At 31.7% G+C, this 11,539-nt stretch overlaps 1 protein-coding gene across 4 annotated transcripts in view; it reads right to left on the reverse strand.

Annotated features, from left to right (window-relative positions):
* Positions 1–2,016, reverse strand: part of LOC106758545 — a 28,722-nt gene extending 26,706 nt beyond the window's left edge. For 3 of the 4 annotated variants that reach the window (XM_022779888.1, XM_014641461.2, XM_022779890.1), the window contains exons 1-2: positions 1,863–2,016; positions 1,661–1,764 (exon numbers count right to left, since the gene is read on the reverse strand). The gene's annotated coding sequence lies outside the window, so the exon portion shown is untranslated. The remainder of the gene's footprint in view (positions 1–1,660; positions 1,765–1,862) is intronic. The other variant, XM_022779889.1, reaches the window with a different exon arrangement.
* Positions 2,017–11,539: the final 9,523 nt, after the last annotated feature.

An 11,539-nucleotide genomic window follows, 5' to 3' on the forward strand; every position in this document is an offset into this window, starting at 1 on the left:
ACTCTATTTTTGGATTTGGAGTTTGTACAGTTGGAGCATTGGCTATTAACAATTTTAATGACATTTGCAAAAAGGACTAAATTAAACATAAATTACGATATTTAAAACTACATTAAACCGAAAAAAAAAATTAGAACCATTCCGAACATAGTCAACCAAAAGTGCAACAATAAGCCAATTTCGAAATATATTACAAAAATAAACATAAAAAAAGAAAAGGCATACGGTTCCACCTTTGTTTATGTAAATTCTTAATCATTAACTTTCGTCTTTATGGTATTTTAAAATCTATAAATAATACTTAAATTCTAATATTTTATTCTTCCTAACCACACTTATGTGGAAAGTGCTGTCAGAAGCAATTGTTGTATTTGTATTCTCTGAATCTATTGGCCATCTCTATTTATAGTATCATCATCAGGTCTAGGTCTGATTCAGACGTGTTTCAAAAAAATAAAATAAAATAATACATATATATATATATATATATATATATATATATTATATAAAAAATGCTACAAACAAAATGGTAGGTAAAAACCCCTCTACATTTCCACCACTTTCTTTTATTAATATGATGCCAAATATTATAACTTTTATATCATTTAAAAATTATTACATTTATTTTATAATTTGTTTTAATAATATAATAATATATATTATAATTTTAATTGAAAATAAAATAAATATAATAAAAAAATATTATTTTAAATCGTAAAACAATGTTTTTAGTTGTTTTTGGTGGATATCAAAATATTACCTGTCCTAAATGATCTTAAAACAAAGACTAAAAACTTTTATGAATTATGATTTGTAAACCATATCAATTTCAATATGAATAAATCGAAGTAAACAATTTGTTGTATCTAATAATGAAAGTTTAATTTTTAATTTTTATTTTTATAGTATTATATTAATTATTTATTTTATTGTAATAAATAAAAATATTAATATTAATAAATAATTAAAAGTACTTGTTACTTTGTCATTGGGTTTTCTCTAATGCTTGATTTCATATTAGATCATATACCCAGAAATGTAATATCCCGATAGAAAATTTCAAAAGATTCGAATACTTTATAAAAATAAAAATAAAAACACTCAATAAGTGTTGATAAATTGTGGGCGTGTTTGCCAATATCTCTTAGCGCAAATAAAATAATAATTGAAATAATGGTGGCTTATGCGCTGGGTTGGTGGCTGTGTAAAGTGAATAATGTTTTGTGAGTCTTTCTACTTACCTTTTTTTATTAATAGTTGTCTGTTTAAACTTTTTTTTTTATCATAATGTGATTTTCTACGTATAAAAGTTAAATAATTTATTTATGATTTCAACGACATATTTATATTTTTTCAAAGTATCAAAGATGCATCACAAACAAATAAAAAGAGCACTCAAATGTAACAATTTTAAACAAATTCAATTCTTTTCTTGTTCCTACTCTGCCACATATTTTTTCTTAAACAAGAAAGATGCTCACAAAAATCATATTAATATTAGTCATAATATAGACTAAGTAAAGCATGACGAACATAAATAATTAAAAATAAAAAAATAGAAATATGGAAGAAAAAACTGTACTGCAAGTGAGTGACTGAAGCTCTAGACACATGACTTAATATATATATATATATATAGAGAGAGAGAGAGGTTTATTACCTTGTATATGAATTTGACAGTTATCACTTAATGCATTCGAGTCTTTTACAAGGTTGTTTGGAGAAAGAAGATGTTGTAGAGTTTGGTGAAATAATTCTGAAAGGCTTGTAATTAAGAAAAGTTGAACAAGTTAAATAATAAAAAAAGGAAGGAAGAGAGATGTGTGAACTCAAAGGTGTGTTGAGAATAGAAGAAAACTTACAGATTATGTTGAACTGAGCTGATATAAGAAAATGAGTTTTTGATGAGGATGAGACTGAGAAAGAGTTGGTAGCTTTAGGATTAGACTTCTTTCTATAACTCATACATTCAACAAAGTGAACCAGATTTTATCACTTGAGAGTTGTTACTGTGCGAAACAGAGAAATGAGGATGAATTTGGGGCTAGCTTTACATGTGTGTCCCTCTTATTTGTTTTGATATGAAAAAGTCACATTGATAACCAACCATGGAAAAGAGTGCTGAAATGATATACATTAATTACTTTATCATTATAAAGAAAATGTAAATTGAACAAAAGAATAACTAAACACATATAGCTTTATATGAGCGAGGAGAAAATATCCATAACTATATGTGTTCGTTTTGTGGTGGAATTCAGAAGAGAAAGAAAAGTAATCCATCCATGATAAAAAGAGCTTTTTTCGACAAAAGTTAAAGGTTCGAACGTGGTGGGATAGACCTGCATTATTTGTTTCTCTTGTCTATTTCTTTTTTCTTATATTGTTCTGATCGCAAATCTATAAAAGAAAGTAATGCATAATTGTTACCTTATCTTTCTTTTCTCTTTTCTAGAGATAACCCACATTTCTTTTACTTTATATAGTTCACATCAATAATACCCACATTATCCTCTAAACCTAGTGATAAGTAAAGTTCGACACTTGACTAAATTTTATACACTGATTTTCTCAATAACCCAAGTAAATATACCTTTACATATATCATCATATCTTAATTTTTAAATACAATTCTTTTGGTAGAAAATAAAAAACAAAGAGAGAAAGTTCAAGAAGTGGTTTCACCTCACTTAAACGACACATATATACCAACTATCTAGCGAAAAAACAGGTCATTCAAGCTAACAATAAATATCAGGTGAAATGAATATTAGTTGCGAAGCACCATAGAAGTTCATCACTCAAGAGGTGAAATGAACACTCAAGTGAAAAGTAAAAGCTCAATTTATAATATGGTGACAAATAATTCTGTTTACATTAGCTAGCTCGCAAACCACCAAGAAAACTGCAAAATTAAGCAAGAAGGTCGTTTGAGTCATCAATCAACGCTCGAGGACACTCCAAATCTTTTCCAGATAACAATGACTTCCCTAGTGCATACGTTAGTTACATTGAATTAGACTTGGAAAAGCAAATTGATTTACGTAGTTTAATCGACATAAAAATCCCTTTTTAATTGACATAAAAATCCTTCCATGCATTAGTGAGTTTTGATTTATAAAAAGTCAAATTTCAATCTTATTATGATAACTTATCACTAAAAAAATCTTTAAATAAAAATCAAATTTTTAAGACAAAAAACAATTAATTACTATTATATAGATACTGTTTTATAAATTAAAAATTATTAATTTCTATTATAAATAAAACATTATATATTGATTTGTGAACGAGTGTCTAAATTAATCCCTATAGACCAATTTCAAGCTGTATGTCATAGATTTATGCAAATAATATGGTGAAGCATACCAAACAGAAAACTTGTCTACATTACAGTCTGTAAAATTGAATGTTCCATGAAAATTAGACAAAACAAAAAATTCCTGAAAAACATTGGTAAAAGTTAGTCCAGAGAAATACTTTATTTGGATTCAATAATATATATAATACTTTGTTTGGATGCATTTAAAGAAGTTCACTTATGAACTCAATGATCAAAATGGGAAAACTTTCCGAAAATAAGGACAACTAAATAGATTAAACCATTTTTTTATAAACTAAGTATCATGTAATAACACCAGTAACACTTACTGACATCCAAAAATTAAGGAAAGTATATATATATATATATATATATATATATATATATATATATATATATATATATATATATATATATATATATATATATATATATATATATATATATATATATATATATATATATATATATATATATATATATATATATGAGACCAAAACACTTGGAATGGGGACCATTTAATAAGATTATGTATGATACAATTTTTTTTTTCCAAGAAAAGGGGTCTGGCAAGCAGATAAAACCAATGAAAAGTAAAAGCAAAGCTTGTTAAGTAATATGTTACGTAAGTTGTTATACGAGAATGATGGTTGACAGTTTTATCTGTTTCTATATTTTCTATAAACCTTTGTTGCCTTGTGTGTAACTGTTAGTACATGCATCATTGTTTGAAATGTGCATCATGGACTTCATTTTCGAAGTTGCTCTCACTTCTCTATTATTGGTTTTAGCGACACGAATTGGGGTTTTGATCATGAAGAAATATATTTTGGGATAAAATCATCACTTACTTTATTTATTGTACTACATTATCTTATAATACATGGTTCTCCCTTAACTTTAGAAGTTGTTAAAATTCAGAGCATATAATTAGGAAAGAACAATAACAGCAAAAATCTAATCTAATCACAACAAATTAGCAATCAAATTAAATGCAAGATTTCCACATATTTCCTAGAGTATACAGTGAACCTTGATCTTTATTTTCCAACACTCTCCCTCAAGCTTGATCATAGATGTTAACTAGATTTAGCTTGCTTGTCATATCAGTGAAGTTCACGCGTGGAAGTGGCTTGGTAAGCACATCAGCAACTTGGTATTTTGAAGGCACGGAATTCAGCGAAATCTGTTTGCTCTCAATGTGATCATTGATGAAGTGTCTGTCTATCTCGATATGTTTGGTACGATCATGTTGTACTGGATCTTTGGCGATGCTCAGTGTAGATTGATTGTCACAATTCAGCTTAATTGATCCATAACTGATATCTTCATATCACCCAACAATCTACGAATCCATAATCCCTCACTGTTGAAAGGATTTTTGTCGCCTAAAATCTCAACAAACCTAAATTCCCTACTAATGTAGTATAAGGGTAACCTAGGGTCTAATCCAAGGACTTTGGTTCTTGTTAAGTTTAGAAATTGTAAAATTAAAACCTATTTTATTTATTAAAACTAAAACTAGGTGGGGAAAATGAAAATTAAATGGAATCTAAAAAAGAAAAGAACTAAACGCTAATGCAAATGAATGATTTTATCTAAAATGAATGCAAAAGGGGAAAATAAAACTGTAATCTATGCTAAAGGAAGAAATATGGAATACCTAATCTAAAATGACGTATTAAAGACCCAAAAAAATCTAAGAAACTAAAGGTTAAATGCATGAAAAGTGACGCATGATTATGAATTGAAAATGCAAAGAGTAATATGTAAAGCAAATCAAACTCTAATTAGTATATACAATGCCAAAAATCAAAACAGAATTGACACAATCAAAGAAAATTAACAAAGAACAATGGCTAAAACTAAATCAGAATTGAATATGCAAATTATATATGAATGTGGAAAATTAAGTAAAAGGATCAAAATCTAAAAACAAAATAACTACAGAATTGATCACTTGATCTATTTAATGAGAATGAATCTCAACCTGTCTCAAGAAGACATCTTGGTTAGACAAGCCCACTTTGGAGTCTTGCAGACTCTAATATAGAGGCTGGACATTGCAGGTTCTCATTCACACTATCAAACAGATTAAGCAATCAAATTGAAATTTACTAAAATCAAAACATCTATAGATGCCTAATATCTACGTGAAACAGAACCTAACTCTAACACATAAAAGGAAAGAGACAACTTTGACACAATATCAAATTCAAAAGCACCAATTAAAAGTACGGGAAACATAAATGGAATGAAACAGGTTCCTAAAACAATCATCTAAATGTAATAAAATGCTGAAAGCAAAAAAAAAAATAATGTTTAGAAATCATAACAGGAAGCAAAGATCCGAACTCACAATGTAGAATTAACAAAATGAAAGTGTTGAAATAGTAAATGTAATTGCAGGAAATGTGAATGAAATTGAAAGGCAATGTAAACTGGATCAAACGAAAACATAAACTTTGAATTAAAATCTGAAATGAAGAATACAGAATACCAAAGTCCCCGGAGTTCACTGTCTGTCACCCAATGAATTGATCCAAGAACTCCAATGAGGAGATCAAAGGTTCTACGCTACGAAAAACTGGAAATTCTAAAACTACAAGTAGAGAATTGGAAACCCTATGCTAAGTGCAAAGTCTGTCACCCAATGCACGTATTGTTCTCATTACAAAACTCCCTTTTACATAGGGCAAGTCCAAAACAGAAAAGAATAGGAAAAGGGAAAGGGAAAGGGGGAAGAACCGAGTAACGATAGAAGCTTCTGGAATCAACTTCTTCAACTAACTATAACCGTGAACGCTCCAACCGTCAATCCAACTCAACACGTCTCCGATCATGATTTTGTTCTGATTAGCTTCTAGACTGGCTTCCTATTGGGCCTTGGATCATCTTCTTTCTTGGGCCGTGAAGCTTCTGGTTAGGGTCGCGAGCTAATCTTCATTTCTCTCGCTCTCTTCTCTACTGGACCATGAACCCTAACTTTAGGTGTTGAGAGAATTGGGAGAAATCCCCAAATCTGAGCCTAATCTTCCTTTGCCCATTTGAAGCACGAACTAAAAGACCCCTCTTCCCGCTTTGCCTTCAGCGCTGCTTGAAATGCATCGTTTCATTTAAGTCATAAAAACCTTTAGCTCAACTTCAGCATTTTGGGCTTGTGCGCACCTACTGTCAGTCCATTGAAAGCATCAGAATTCTTTTCCTAGTCAACGCAGCACCTTCAGCATAGCCTTTCCTGAACCACAGCGTTTTGAGTGAGTGAATTCAGCCCTCAATGTTTGACCAATTGGTCCTTTGACCAGGGCACTTCATTAGCATAGGCCCAAACCAGCTCCAGCCCTTTTTCCTCTTGTTGACCGATTTCTTGGCCCCTTTGACCAGGGGTTAATCCTGCAAAAATAAAGAAATGAAGAATTACACTGTAAAAAGAAAAAGTAAAAAAACTAAAAAGATTTATTTAATTTTCTGATTATTTCACATTTAAAGAAAAGAACAAAATACTTATTTATTTAAAAATACTATTTATTTAACTAAAAAGGAAAGATTAACACTGTTTCTACAAAAAACCTATTTTTATCCTAATTATTCTAAACTACCTTAATTCTAATGAATTAAAAACTAAAATATCCTAAAATAAGAGTATTAACACAGAAAAATGAGGAAAATTAGAGAGTTAACACTCACATACACCATTCGCAAGAGATCAGAGTTCTGCTTCTGCACTACTTCGAGCAACGACGGTTTGCTTCTTACTCCTCCAAGTAACAAGGTTTCCTAGACAAAGGTGCACATACCCGAGGTTGATTTCCTATCAATTGGAGAGCCAGCCCAATCAACATCTGTGAACACTTCAACTCCCCGTCTGTCAGACTTTCTAAATAGCAAACCCAAGCCCGGGGCTGATTTCAAATACCTCAGAATTCCCATAACAGCTTCCATGTGAGTCTTAGATGGGTTGTTCATGAAACGACTCACCATACTTATAGCGAACCCAATGTCAGGTCTAGTGTGAGCCAAATATATGAGCTTTCCAACAAGCTTTTGATATCGTGTTTGATCAACTCCGGCTTCAGTTGTTCGGCTATACAGTTTATGATTGGGGTCCATAGGGGTATCAATTGGTTTGTAATTGATCATACTTGTCTCCTTGAGTAGATCCATCGTATATTTCCTCTGAGATACCGAAATACCTTGCTTAGAGCGAGCAACTTCCATTCCCAAGAAGTATCGTAGTTGACCGAGATCTTTAATCTCAAATTCTGCAGCAAGAAGAGTCTTAAGCCGAGCTATGTCTTCGAAATCATCTCCCGTGATTATGATGTCGTCTACATACACACTCAGGATGGTGCACTTCCGGATGATGAGTGTTTAGTAAACAATGTATGGTCGGCTAGACTTTGACTGTAGTGGTTTTGTTTTAAGACTTTAGTCAACTTGTCAAACCATGCTCTAGGAGATTGCTTCAGCCCGTACAGTGACTTTCTAAGTCTACACATTTTGCCTTGATTTTGTTGAGTAGTAAAACCAGGAGGAATACACATGAATACTTCTTCTTTCAAATCACCGTTGAGGAAGGCATTTTTCACATCAAATTGATGTCATGGTCAGTCTAAATTTGCTGCAAGAGAGAGTATGTCACGGATCATATTGAGTTTTGCTACGGGGGCAAATGTCTCATTGTAGTCCAGGCCATAGGATTGAGTGTACCCCTTTGCCACTAGTCTTGCTTTTAATCTATCCACAGTTTTGTCTGCATTATGCTTTATCGTAAACAACCATCGACAACCCACTGCTTTCTTACCCGGAGGAAGAGCTGTTAACTCCCATGTGTTGTTCTTTTCCAGAGCCTTCATCTCAACCTGTACGGCTTGCTTCCTTTCAGTGACGCTAAGAAATTCTTCAATGGATTGTGGAATTTGGATTGCATCAAGAGAGGATACAAATGTATGATGGCTATCTGACAAATTTCCATAATATATGTAGTCCTCCATCTGATGAGGGTCGCATGATCGAGATTGTTTTCTCAATGCAATTAGGAGATCCACATTAGTATCATTAAAATTAAGAGCTTGTGATTAATTAACAACACCTGGTTGCTCTTCCCGTTGCTCAGTGTCAGAAGTTAAGAACTCAGATTGAATATATGATCGAGCTCTATCTTCTTCTATCGGACATGGACTCGTGTTTGGGACACTCGACTGACTCGTGTTTAAGATAATTGGAATTGACGGACTCGTGTTTGCGGTGGTTGGACTGGCAGCGTCAAACTAATGTGAAATTTGAGATGGTTCGGTTGTTGGCAAGGGTATGGGTGTTGGGAAAACTGAGGACAAGATTGAGGGTTCAACATGATTTTGTTTCTCCCCCTGAAGCCGAGAGCTTGGATAAAAAGATTCTTGTTCATTGAATGTAACATCCATGGTGATGAAATATTTTTTGTGTGAGGGAGAGTACCATTTGTAACCCTTTTGAGTTGGTGAATATCCCACAAATATGCATTTAATTGACTTTGGATCAAGTTTCCCCTGATTATATAAGTGGACATAAGAGGAACACCCAAAGATTTTTTGTAGAGATTCGGGAAACTAACCGATAAGCTGGAAATACCTCTTGGACTTTCTGACATGGTGTTTTGAACTTGAGGACTCTTGAAGGCATTCGGTTGATTAAATATGCTGAGGTGAGAATAGCATCACCCCATTAAAACTTAGGAACATGAGAGGTGAACATGAAATCATATGAATAATTCCATTACATGAGAAGAAATTGCTAAGGTCTTTGTTGAAAAATTCTTTTGCATTATCCGAGTGAAAATTGGTTATTTGAGTTTGAAATTGAGTAATAACCATTGAGTGAAACTGTTTGATTATTGATATGGTTTCGGATTTTGTTTTCATAAGATGAACCCAAGATAGACAGACGTGTATGATCGTCAACAAGAATGAGGAACCACCGAGCTCCATTGATTGAAGAGAGTTCGGAGGCTCCCCAAATGTGACAGTGAATTTTTGAAAAAGGTTTTGATGCAACATATGGTAATGAAATATATGATGCACGAGTATGTTTCGACAACTAACACACTTCACAGAAAAAATCATCTACCTTTTTATTAATGAACAAATTTGGAAACAAGTGTTTGAGATACCCAAAATTCGGGTGACCTAATCGATAATGAAGAAGCATAACATCACCAGTTTTATTAGAAGAAAAACAGCAAGGATAAGACAATGATATTGACACTCGTGGATGAGGATGATGACTTGGTCTATTTGCAGGAAAATGGTAGAGCTCATTTATGAGTTTAGCACATCCAATCATTGTTCCTGACTTCCGCTCCTGAAACAGACACAAATTGCTTTCAAATACTGTTAAACATTTCAGTACTGAACTAATATTATGAAGCACTTGATTATATTTAGTATGGAACTAATATTTCACTACGGTGATTCTTAGAATTGGACCTTCTTTCCTTAGATCTTCCACGTCCATATCCTTTGTTCAACTTCTTCCTCTTAACTCTGTAAGCAAAACTGAAGAGGTTGAAGATTCTCCTGACTCTTTCCATCGAATCTCTTCACTAAGAATCAGATCACGAACATCATCAAACTTCAATTTATTACTGCCTGATGAGCTACTCACAATTGTGACTATAGCATTACAACTTTCCCGTAGAGAAGACAAAAGTATCAAGGCTCGTACTTCGTCATCAAATTCGATTCCAACTGAACTCAATTGAGTTGTGACTATATTGAGTTCATTAAGATGTTGCGCTACCATTGCGCCATCTGACATCCGCAAATTAAATAATAGCCTCATCAAATGAACTTTGTTTGAGGCTGACGACTTTTCATACATACTTGAAAGAGCTGTCATAAGACCCACTGTGGTCTTTTCTTTTGTAATATTAAATGCAACATTACGGGATAATGTTAATCGAATAACTCCAAGAGCTTGTCGGTCGAGAAAAATCCAATCTTCATCCTTCATGTTTTCTCGTTGATGCCCCGAAAGAGGTTGATATAGCTTTTTTTGATACAAATAATCTTCAATCTGCATCTTCCAAAAGCCAAAGTTCGTACCATCGAACTTCTCAATTTTTATCTTTCCTTCATCCACTGCCATTTCTCCCACTTAAATCTGATTCCCTGTGAACCGTTGATTAACAACCGGCTTTGATACCAGTTGTTAGGAAATTATGAACAATTCCTCTTAATCAAATTTGTGAGAGAAATATACAAACGCAAAATAATACACTCAAATTGAACTTGTGAAATTATGCTGCAAATATATTATTGATAAAGAAAAATTTAGAAACAAATTCACTTTTCTCTCTTAGCTTGTTCTTGCCTATGACTTCTCTACTTATTGGAATTACTTTACGAAAGAATACATAACATGTATTTATAAGTTTACTTAAACAATATGCTTCATTAAGTTAATTTTCCTAATTTTAAGTTTTCTAAAATATTATTGATTTTCTTTTATGAAACCCAAGAATTAAGTATCCTTAAATTTCTCTCAGGGAGGATACAATTCTTAGTTTAGTTGACCAATTCCAACATATGAAATCATGACTTTTTTGTTCAAAATTATCAAGGTGAATTATCTCCTAAGTTTATTATGTTCAATCATTCACTGTAATGTTTAAAAAGACTACATAACTTCTTTTATTTTTCAGAGTTTACCTTTTTAATTATGATACATATTTATATTATAGGTTTCTAATAAAGAAAGTGTGCTAACTAAGACAACAAATTCTGGACATGAGGAGGATCATATATGATAGTTGAAGAATATAATATATTGTAGAAGTTATTTGAACTAATTTTGTGTTTTGAGAACCATTTGTAGTATATTATGACAACTTTTGCTAGTTTTTCTAACTCATAATATATTTGAATTTTGAATTTAATTTGTATACTTGTTATACTTTGATATATATAAAGTTAAATTGAGCTATCTGTAAATAACTAGTCAATTTGATTAGTGTTCTATTTATTTATTTATAACTTCATAAAATATAAATAAAAAAAAATAAATATAAATAATTGTGGTTGAAAAAGTATATATGAATGAATAAATGAGATAAATGAATAAAATAATAATAATAATATGTAGTTTTAAAATCTATGGTTCCTTAAAAAGGTTATGAAACCTATTGTAGTTTATGAAAGTTCTGAAAGTAATTATTTTGCGGAGGTTCTAAAACCCTAA

The sequence above is a fragment of the Vigna radiata genome, chromosome 4, assembly GCF_000741045.1.
Source record: "Vigna radiata var. radiata cultivar VC1973A chromosome 4, Vradiata_ver6, whole genome shotgun sequence".
Taxonomy (NCBI): Eukaryota; Viridiplantae; Streptophyta; class Magnoliopsida; order Fabales; family Fabaceae; genus Vigna; species Vigna radiata.